Raw genomic sequence first — 11,691 nt, 5'->3', positions numbered from 1 at the left:
ACTAATTCTCGGATGATTTTGGTAATTCGTAACAACATATTCATTGAATTAACGCCTACTCAAAGAATATTTTAAGTAAAGGTCAATATTGGTATGACGATAGGATGGACATGTGGGCTACTCAAAATGCACAGAACAAACATTGGCGAAGCTTCAAGACTCTACATTTTTGGTTAAGTGATCAAAGATCACATTGAGTCCATAGGAAAGACATACTATTAAAAGGGTATGAGGTTTTGATAATGGACTAATTGCTAAAGTGCTTAGATATGTTGCTCCAAAACCCTCAGCCACACACTCACATTCATCTATGTGCAAAATTCTAAAGTCTATCTCGGTTCCACTGAAACACTCCTACCCAGACCGATAGAGAAACACATAACATAGCCACTTCCAAATCCTAGCAACTCGGCCCCACTGAGATGACCTTTCGGTCCCACAGAAGAGCACCCACCATCCTTCTGCTACCTATCAATTTCACTTTGGAGTTTTCGAGTGGTTTTGATCGGTCTCACCGATGTGTGGAAAGTGATTTTTTATCACCCATGGTCTCACCGAGCTGTTCCATGTCTCACAAAGAAGCTTAAAGTTTAGATCTTTTGTACTAACCGGTCTCACCGAGTGTTTTCACCCGGTCCCACTGAGTAGTGCATAAAGGTGTGTAACAGTTAGATTTTTGGTTCTTCCTATATATACCCCCACCCATTCCACCAACTCATGAAGAGCAACCAGGACGAAACTATCACTTTCCATATCCATTTTCTACGAGAGAACCACCTACACTTGTGTTGAAATCAAGGGGGTTCCACTCCAACCTTTGATCCTTGATTTCTAGCCTCCCCAAGTTGCTTTCCACTCCAATCCTTCTCCTACCACATAGAAAAATGCGTGAGAGAGTGACTGCGTGTTGAAGACACTATCTTTTGAAGCACAAGAGCAAGGAGTTCATCATAACCAACAACATTGATTACCTTTTGGAGAGTGTGGTGTCTCCTAGATTGGTTAGGTGTCACTTGGGTGCCTCAAAAACTTATGGAGTTGGACCAAGGGGTTTGTAAGGGGAAGGAGATCGTCTACTTCGTGAACATCAACCCCGAGTGAGGCTAGTCATTCATGGATGTAAGCCATGAAGACATGGATAAGGTTGCTTCTTCGTGGACCCATCATGGGTGGAGCCCTCCGTTGTCTCGTGCATCCATTACCCTATGTGTGTTAAAGTCTCCATCAACGTGGGTGTTAGCATATTTCTCCCTAAGTGATTTTGGTGATTGATGACAATGCCTGTGTGGACTAATCGTGTGCATTGAGCATTTCAGATAATTCATGACTAGGCACAAGACGATTCGGTGCCCCTCGGAGTCTTCCAAAGACGGTTGCTTTCTACATTTCTCTTTGGTGGACTTGAGTCGTAGGAAAGCCATACTATTAAGAGGGGGTCCACGTCGGAAAGGTTTGGGTGGAATCAACACGTACACATTTCTATTGCAGCACCTTTCCCTTGCTTCAAATGGAGCTCCAACCATGTTTTCCATGTATGTGAAAAAGGGCCACGGTAGTACCGCTGGCACAACGGTAGCACCGCCCTCGGGGCGGTAGCAGTTTTTTACTACCGCTCTGTGGGCGGTAGTACCGCTCAGTGGGCGACTTTACTGTCGTCGACTCGTCCGTAGCTCGATGACAACACTCCTTTTTGGTCGTGTCTTCAATCTTCACCTCTTCTTCGGTGCTTTATAGACTGTCCTTCGGATCATCGAGGGCACATCTTTTGAACCTTAGCGTGACCATACTTTGGTCTAACTTTGAATTCCAAGCTCTTGGCGCTTGCATCAGCCCGTAAAGTGCCTTCTTGAGCTTGTCAACTTCCGCTTGTTCGTCTTTCTTCTCGTAGCCGAGGGGTTGTTCTACGTACACTTCTTGTGTGAGATCGCCGTTGAGGAAAGTGGATTTAACATCCATATGATGAACCTTCCAATCCTCTTGTGCTGCCAAAGCTAGGAGCACTCTCACCGTCTTGAGTCAAGCAACTGGTGCAAACACCTCATCATAGTCAACTCCTTGACGTTGTACGTAGCCCTTTGCAACGAGTCTTGCCTTGTACTTCACAATGGCACCCTTCGTGTCCTTCTTTAACTTGTAAACCCACTTCAAACCCATCGCCTTTTGGTTTGGAGGTCGGGTTACCAAAGTCCACGTGCCATTGCTCTCAATCGCCTTCATCTCCTCATCCATGGCGTGCATCCAACTACGGCTTTTGCTCGCCTCTACGAAGTTCGCCGGCTCCTCAACTTCGAAAAGACATAGTCCGGAGTATTCGAGCGTAACTGGCTTTGTGTACTTGTAGACTTTCTTGAGGGTCTTGTAGCAACGAGGCCCTGAGGAGTCCGTTGTGGCCTGCGAAGGAGGCGACACAAATTGTGTCGGTGTTGATGCACTTGAGGAAGATGGCTCAGACCCGGGCGTGTCATCGACATCCGTGTCATCGGCGTAGTCGTCGTGACCGTGACCATCATCTTGATTGTCGTCGTCACTATGCACCTCCTTGTCGATGTTGTCGTCGAGATCTCTGCCCGTGCCGTGCGCGTCGTTGTCGCTATCTCCTTGCGACCTATGCGCGTTGTCGTAGGTGTCGGAACCATGATGATCACTACCATTGTGGTCACCTTGGTTGGGCGTCTTGCCAACCACCTGGACATCCTCCCCTGCATCATCATCAGTTGGAAATTCAACCGTGAATATGTTACCGTTTGGAGCATCGTCGGCTGCGGTGCTCCAATTCCATGCTTGGTTTTCTTCAAACACGACGTCGCGTGAAATCCGTAGACGCTTGGTTTGTGGATCGTAGAAGCGGTATGCCTTGCTGCCGGAACTCCTCTCGTATCCGATGAACACCATCTTGGTGCTACGATCGGCAAGCTTTGAGAGGTGCGGCTCCGCCGTCTTCACATGTGCCACACACCCGAACGTCCGTAGATGAGACACATTCGCCTTACGTCCGTAAATTGCTTCATATGGAGTCTTGCTGATCACCGCCTTTACTGTCGTCGGCTCGTCCAACTCCGTCAAAAATTTTGCGCATCGTTTTGCCTTTGCAGTGGTAGGGACGGTAGTATTTTCTTACTACCGTGGTTGGTGAACTGCCGTGCGGTACCGCTCCAGCAGTGGTAGTACCGCTTGGCTAGTGCAGTAAGTGGGGGATAACGGTTGGATTGTCCCCCCCACTATATAAAGGTGTTTTCTTCCCTGAGAAGGTTACCTCTTACCTCCCCAAGCTCCATTGTTGCTCCGAAGCTCATTCTTGCCCAATCTTTATCCCTAGCCAATCAAACTTGTTGATTTCCTAGGGATTGGTTGAGAAGGCCCTAATCTACACTTCCACCAAGAGATATTTGATTCCCCCACTAATCCCTTGTGGATCTTGTTACTCTTGGGTGTTTGAGCACCCTAGACGGTTGAGGTCACCTCAGAGCCACATTCCATTGTGGTGAAGCTTCGTGGTCTTGTTGTGAGCCTCCAAGCTTTGTGTGGGGATAGCCCCAACCTTGTTTGTAAAGGTCCGGTCGCCGCCTTCAAGGGCACGAATAGTGGAATCACGGCATCTCGCATTGTGTGAGGGCGTGAGGAGAATATGGTGGCCCTAGTGGCTTCTTGGGGAGCATTGTGCCTCCACACCGCTCCAACGGAGACGTACTTCCTGTCAAAGGGAAGGAACTTCGGTAACACATCCTCGTCTCCACCGGTTCCACTTGCGATTATCTCTTACCTTTACTTTGTACTTAGTATTGTTGCGGTGTATTTCTTGCTTGCACTTGTTGTCCTTGCTGTTAGAAGCATTTAGGTTGCTCACCTAGTTATTAATACAGAGAACCTTTTGTTGCTAACCCTAATTTGTTAAGACAAGCTAAAAATTGGTAGTTGCCTATTCACCCCCTCTAGTCAACCATATCAATCCTTTCAATTGGTATCAGAGCCACGTCTCTTTATTAAGGGTTTCACCACCCGAAGAGTATGGTTGATGACGGTGAGGTTGGGCCCGAAGGGTCCGAGGCTGTGGAGTTGGTTTCGATCACATGGGACGAGTTGAATGAGGCCATGGCCCCACTCAATACGTCCATGAAGACCGAAGTCAAATCCATGCTTAAAGAATTACTTCAGGGGATGAAGAATTCTCCCGGCCCGTTGCTTGTGGTTAAACCCACCACATCGGAGTCGGAGGCCAATTCTGACAAGGAAATAGTTAAAGGTACTCGAACTTCTTCCCGTCTTGACAAGAATGAGACGGGAACCTTTGCATCGGTTCCTCCTCCCTAGTCTATGGAGGACAGGTCCCTACACCGCATATTAATAACCTTGGTCCTCCTCCTACACTTGTTAAAGGTGATTTCGCTAATTGGGTCTTTTCCATCAAGTCTCATTTGAATCATAGCTCAACAAATCTTTGGAGAATCATCGAACAAGGCTATTACCCACATGATCCAAAAAGCCTCACTCCAAGAGAAGAGGCGGACAATCAATACAATCATTCCGCGTTGTTCATCCTTCAATCCGCGGTTCCTCCAAAAGATCTACCTCACTTGCGCCCCTTCTCCCATGCAAAGGATTGTTGGGAACACATCATGGTGTTGTAAAAGGGGATCTCAAGCATTCAATAGTCTAACTTTGAAGTGGTTCTTGATCACACCGATGAGTTTGTGATGCTAGAAGATGAGGACCCTCGTGATCTCTATCGAAGGGTGACTGCTCTTGCCATTGCTCTCCAAGACCATGGGAGCAATGATACAGATGGCACTTGGATCAAGCGCAAGTTTCTCAAGGCCATCATGCCATTCAATAAAGCCATGTCTTCCGTCATTCGTCAAAGGCCAGATTTCCACACCTTGATCTCAGGCGAAGTGTTGGATGAGTTCATTACTGTGGATATTACGAACAAGATTGCTGACAATGCTCTTGGTCGTGTCCGCTCGAAGATAGCCTCACCCAACCTTGCTTTTAGAGCCAAGGCCATTGTTGATGAAGAAGAAGAGGAAGAAGATGGCTGCCCCGAAGACACAAAGTATGCTTATCACGAGCACATGGCTCTTGCATCAAGGCAATTTTGGGGCAACAAGATGAACTCAAGGCCCAACTTCCGCAAGGACAACACAAGTGGGTCCAAGAATTGGCAACGAGTACGGACATGCTACAACTGTGGCAATGTGAGTCACTTTGTGGCAGATTGTCCTTATGAGAAGAGGGAAGACAACGGGGGCAAGCTCATTCTCAAGGACAGAGCCAAGTCCTTCCCAAGCAAGAACACCTTCACCAAGAAGACTCCTCCAAGGGGTTTGGTGGTCCATGAAGAGTACACCTCCGATGATGATGAAGATGATACATATCGTGAGGGGATGGCAACGGCTACCATGTCCATTGCCACTTCCTCCCCCAAGGTGTCTCTCTTCGGCGCCACCAACTAAAACCGCATTGCCAAGTGCCTCATCGCCAAGGGTATCAATAAGGTAACCCCCAGCATCAAGACCACTATCACTACCTCTCCTTCTTTTTTAGATTGTGTTGATAATAGTGAAGTACTGGAGCTTGATGAGAATGAGTTTGACAAATTCCTGTGTAAGATCAAAGGTGAAACCAAGAAACACTTTGTTGCTCTTTTGGAACAACTTGGTGAGGCCAATAATCTCATTGTGACTCATGAGGATACTATCCCCAAGTTGCAAGAACATAGTCGTGATTACGCCGCTGATATAGCAGAACTATCCATTGCTCTATAAGAAGAGTGTGGTCTTCGTTTGGCTCTTGAGGAGTCACACAATGTTGATCATGCTAAATTACAAAAAGATCTTGATCATGCTATTGTTCTTACTCGTGTGCTTAAATCCGAGAAAGTTGCACTTGGGGTTGGCCATGATAGACTCGAGGAAGAATTTGATGCACTTGACAAGGCCCACAAGGTCTTGAAAGGTGCTCATTTTTCTCTGAAGGAGTCGCATGATCAGCTCCAAGTAAAACTAACCAAGGAGATTTCTACTTGTCCTCCTTTTGTTCTAATTGATAATGCTTGTGCTACTAACCCTTGTTGTGAGCATGTGCATCTTGTAGAGGAGAATGCCAAGTTGAAAGAACAACTTGAAAAGGGCCTTGTGTCATGCATCCAAGGTGAGAAGAATCTAAATGACCTTTTGAGTAATCAAAAGGAAGTGGTACGAAAGGAAGGACTTGGGTTTGCACCCAAGTCTAAAAAGAAAAAGAAGAACAAGACCAAGCTTTCTCCCCCTCTCAAGGACATCTTTGTCAAAAAGGATGAGAGTACTCATAAGAAGATGAAGAACAAGGAAGGGGGTGACAATGCCAAGAAGGGAAAACCACCTCTACCAACAAAGCCAACGACTTTAACCCCACTTATGTTTTATGCCATGCTAGTGATGGGCATGTTTATGTCAGATTTGTTGGTTTTTATTATGAGAACATTGAACGGGCTATTTGGGTTCCTAAGACCCTTGTTTCTAACATCAAAGGACCCATTCAAGAATGGGTACCTAAATCCAAGCATTGATCTCTTGTAGGAGTTTGATTCCGGTGGAGTGTCATGGTTGCTCGACAGTGGAGCCAGAAATCATATGACCGGGAGCAAGGACTTGGTGGTGGATGTGCATCCAATTCCATCTATGCCCACCCATGTCAAATTTATTGATGCCTCAACATCTAAGGTAATGGGATTTGGTAAGGTGGTCATCTCTCAAGATTTATCTATAGAGAAGCTCATGCTTGTTGAGTCTGTTGCATACAATTTTCTTTCTGTTCGTTAGCTTGCAATTATGGGCTTTGCCACATTCTTTAATCTTGATACCATGGCCTTCTTGTGGAGCAAGACTCTTAAAGTAGCCTTTGTTGGACATGTGGAGAACGGTCTCTATGTGGTGAACTTTTTGGAGCGACCTAATAAGATCGCGACTTGTCTAATGGCTAAAGTTGATGTGGGTTGGCTGTGGCATCGCCGGCTAGCTCATGTCAATATGAGATCTTTGCAAAGTCTCCTCAGAGGGGACCATGTTCGTGGACTAACAAATGTGAGTTTTGCCAGAGACCGTGCTTGCAGTGCTTGTATTGAAGGAAAGCTTCATGAAACAACTCACTATCCCACAACTATCATCTACTCTAAAATGCCTTTGGAGCCCTTCACATGGATCTCTTTGGTCCTCCATCTTTTGGTAGTCTTGGGGGAAGAAAGTATTGCTTGGTGATTGTGGATTACTACTCAAGATACACTTGGGTATACTTCTTCAAGAGGAAGAGTGAGATTCAACAAACTATCATCAACTTTGCTAATGAAGCTCAACGTCAAGATGAAGAAAAGATATTGATGATTAGAAGTGATAACGGCATCGAGTTCAAGAACTAAACCTTGAATGAGTTCCTTAGTGACGAGGGTATCAAGCACCAATATTCAGCACCCTATACCCCCAACAGAATGGTGTGGCGGAGAGGAAGAACCGGACGTTAATGGACGCGGCAAGAACCATGATGGCGGAGTTCAAATATCCGTACAATTTTGGGCGAAAGCCATTAGCACCGCATGTCATGCATCCAATCGGCTCTACCTCCACAAAGTCTTGAACAAGACTCCATACGAGATTCTTACCGGGAACAAGCCCAGTCTCAAGTACTTCCGGGTGTTCAGTTGTAAGTGTTTCATACTCAAGAAAAGTGTTGGTTTTTTAAATTCGAAGATAGAGCTCATGAGGGCATATTTGTTGGTTATGCTACAAACTCTCATGCTTACCATGTTCTCAACAAGTCCACTGGACTCATTGAGGAGACGTGTAACGTAGAGTTTGATGAAAATAATGGCTCCCAAGTGGAGCAAAGTGGTCTTTGTGATGTAGGTGATGAAATTCCTCCTCAAGCCATAAGAAGAATAGGGATTGGTCAAATACTCCCCATTGAGGAACCCCTTGTGGATGAAGGAGAAGGACAATGCTCTGCTCAAGTGGAGCCATCACCCTCGCTAGACCCACACGCTTCCGAAGAACAAAGTGAAGGCCCTCAACCCGATGAACAAGATCAAGGACAAAATCAACCTCATGAAGATGGTGTTGCACCAAATGATGTCCAAGATCATGCTCAAGGCTCCAAGTTTGCTCAAGATCAAGTGCAACCACAAGATCAAGGGAAAACTCGTGAGCAAGCTCAAGACGGTGCTCAAGATGTTCAAGAAGACACTCCTAAATTATCAAGTAGGGAAGTCTTGAAGCACCGCGCTGCGAGGATAGCTAACAGGCTCCGGGTTCGACAACATATATTCAAGAATGTGCTTGGAAGCTTCAATAAGGGGGTAACCACTCATCAACAATTATCAAACTTTTGTTTGCATCACACGTTTCTTTCGCGTGTTGAACCCCAAAAGGTACATGATGTGCTCGATGATGAGGATTGGCTTGAAGCCATGCATGATGAACTTAACAACTTCGAGCGCAATCAAGTTTGGGAATTAGTGCCAAGGCCAACGGAGGAACATGATGTCATTGGAACCAAATGGATCTTTAAGAACAAGCAGCATGCAAATGGTGTTGTCATTCGAAACAAGGCAAGACTGGTGGCTCAAGGCTACTCCCAAGTCGAGGGTATCGGCTATAGTGAAACCTTTTCCCCTGTCTCTCGTCTTGAATCTATTCGCATGTTGCTTGCATTTGCTTCTCATCATGATTTTAAATTGCAACAAATGGATGTGAAGAGTGCTTTTCTTAATGGTCCCTTAAATGAGTTGGTATATGTCAAACAACCCACAGGGTTCGAGGATCCCAAGCTCCCCACTCATGTATATAAACTCAAGAAGGCACTCTATGGCCTTAAACAAGCCCCACGTGCGTGGTATGAGTACCTTACCGAGTTGTTGCAAGATCGGGTTTGAAATTGGGAAAATTGATCCCAGCCTTTTTACCAAAAAGGTCAAAGGGTATTTGTTCATATGCCAACTATATGTTGATGATATTATTTTTGGTTCTCCTAACGAAACTTTCAATGAAGAGTTTGCTGCACTAATGACCAAGAAGTTTGAGATGTCTATGATGGGAGAGTTGAAGTTCTTTCTCGGGTTTGAGATCAAAGAAGGAAGAGAAGGAACATTCATCAAACAAGCCAAATACACTCAAGACATGCTCAAAAGGTTCGAGCTTGAGGACGTCAAGCCGGTCAAATTTCCCATGCCAACCAAATGCAAGCTTGACAATGATCCCAATGGTAAAGAAGTGGATCAAAAGGTATATCACTCCATGATTGGATCCTTGCTTTATCTTTGTGCATCTAGACCAGATATCACGTTGAGTGTGGGAATTTGTGCATGGTTTCAATCCGCACCAAAGGAAAGACACTATGCGGCAGTCAAACGAATCTTCCAATATTTGTCTCATACCCCAAAATTTGGCTTATGGTACCCCAACAGAGCAAGCTTTAGTTTAGTAGGTTACTCTGACTCAGATTGGGTTAGAGACTGTGTCAGAAGGAAGTCAAATTCTGGAGGATGCCAATTCCTTGGGTGCTCTTTGGTAAATTGGTCTTCGAAGAAACAAAATTGTGTGTCACTTTCTTCCACCAAGGCTGAGTATGTAGCTGCCGCAAGTTGTTGTGCTCAATTATTATGGATGAGGCAAACTTTAAAGGATTACGGTGTCACTTGTGACAAAGTGCCTCTTCTATGTGACAATGGAAGTGCCATCAAGATATCTCTCAATATGGTGCAACATAGCAAGACCAAGCATATTGATATTCGTCATCATTTCATTCGAGATCATATCAAGCAAGGAGATATTGAGGTCCTCTTCATCAACAATCAAGAGCAACTTGCGGATATTTTCACTAAACCTCTAGATGAACAAGTTTTCGCGAGTTAAGGCATGAGCTAAATATCATTGATTCAAGTAATGTGGATTGAAACTAGGCACACCACACCTCACTCATCATTATATTTTGTTCTAGGTGCAGGCATGGACATAGGGGGAGTGTTGTTATCTTAGTGAACTTTCCCTCCCCCCCATTATGCATAAATTGATCACATCTTTCACATTAGCCATTGTTAATGGCACTTGTGCTTCAAATACGAGTTGTGGTCACGAACCCAAGGATAATTCTTCGTGGTGTCATACCATTTGTGTCAAACATTGGTGGCTCCGGCCACCGCCCTGTCTTCGTCAGAAGATTCGGTTCTATGTTCAAGTTGCGTGCATGTCTATTTTTATCTTCCCTTGGGTTTTCCTGTGCTTTTTTTCTCTTCCTCTAGCAAGGCTCAAAGTGTTTTCATAAAAAGGGGGCAAAGTTTCAATGTGTTTTTGTCAAAAGGGGCACGGTACTACCACTCCAGGCACTAGCGGTAGTAAAATTTTACTACCGTTGGCAAAGCGGTACTACCGCGATGACTACGGTACTACCGCGCCGCTAGGGCCACAGGGGTTTATTTTAGGGCAGGGGCAGTTCTTTCTCCCTCATACCCATTCATCTCGTGGATCTCTCTTTTTTCTCTCGCTCTTCTCAAGAAACGCTGTCGGAGGGACTCGCTGGATCTCCTTCTCCGGCCACTCTCCTCCGATTCCATTTGGTGGGATCGTCTCCCTCCTCTCCCTCGTGCCATGGACCTCGGTATTGCCCATCGTTCCCTTCTATTTGCCTCGTTTTTGTTGAATCTAGGGTTAGGGGCATGTATGTTCGTTCATTGTTTCATGGCACCATATCTTCATGCTAGGAGGGTTGGGGAGTACTTGTGTGGTAGAATTTTTGTATGTGTAGGTTGCAACATGTGGGTTTGGTTCTCCGGTAGTACCGGATCTGCAATTTCCCTTGTCAGATCTAACACTTTTTCGCGCGTGCGGTACTACCGCTCCTCGTGGAGCGGTACTACCGTTGTCTGAGCGGTAGTAATTTTTTTACTACCCCTGGAGCACGGTACTACCGTTGTCATGGCGGTACTACCGCTGTCAGAGCGGTAGTAAAATTTTACTATCGCTTGAACAACAGTACTACCGCTGTTCCCTGAGTACACATGTTATGTCCTTCCAATTCTCCTTTATCTGGGTTTTTCTGATTTGCTTTGATCTTTGCCTTGACCTTTTCTTTGTCACTTTCTTGTGTTCATGTTGTGTGTCATAGGTGGTGGCTCCAGGCGCTCTAACCCACCTCGGGATGCCAGTTCCAAGCGACCTCGTTCTTCAGATGCACCCGAGGGATCACAGGCTCCGAAGTGCATTTTCAAGCGGCCCGCTCACAAGAACACGACAAACACCGTCGATTGGGATGCTATGCCACTTGTAGAGTTTCAGCTTCGCCGAAAGGTCAACCCCTATGATAGCGCTAGGGTTCAGTTCCCCGGAGGTGAAATGTTCTGGTCTAAGCAGCAGGCTCTTATTTATGAAGATATCATCAAGACAAGGAAGAATATTTATGTATCGGTTTAGTGGATTGATATGGACCATCTGAAGAAGGACCCTGCATACTTTGGTGAAGCTCTCGCCATGGTGGAACAGCTTCAGATTGAGGAGCTCATCACGTTCCATTATGACTTTGATCCTAAAATACTGGCTCATTTCTTTGTTACTGTCCACTTTCACTCTGATGATGAGCACACTATGTCTTGGATGACCAATGGGGAGAGGTTGTCTGCTACTTGGAAAGAGTTCATGGATTTGCTTCACGTCCGTGATGAGGGGCTTGAGC

This window comes from Hordeum vulgare, chromosome 2H (genome assembly GCF_904849725.1).
Source record: "Hordeum vulgare subsp. vulgare chromosome 2H, MorexV3_pseudomolecules_assembly, whole genome shotgun sequence".
Lineage (NCBI taxonomy): Eukaryota > Viridiplantae > Streptophyta > Magnoliopsida > Poales > Poaceae > Hordeum > Hordeum vulgare.
The sequence above is the reverse complement of the archived record's forward strand: the minus strand, read 5'-3'. Positions refer to the sequence as shown.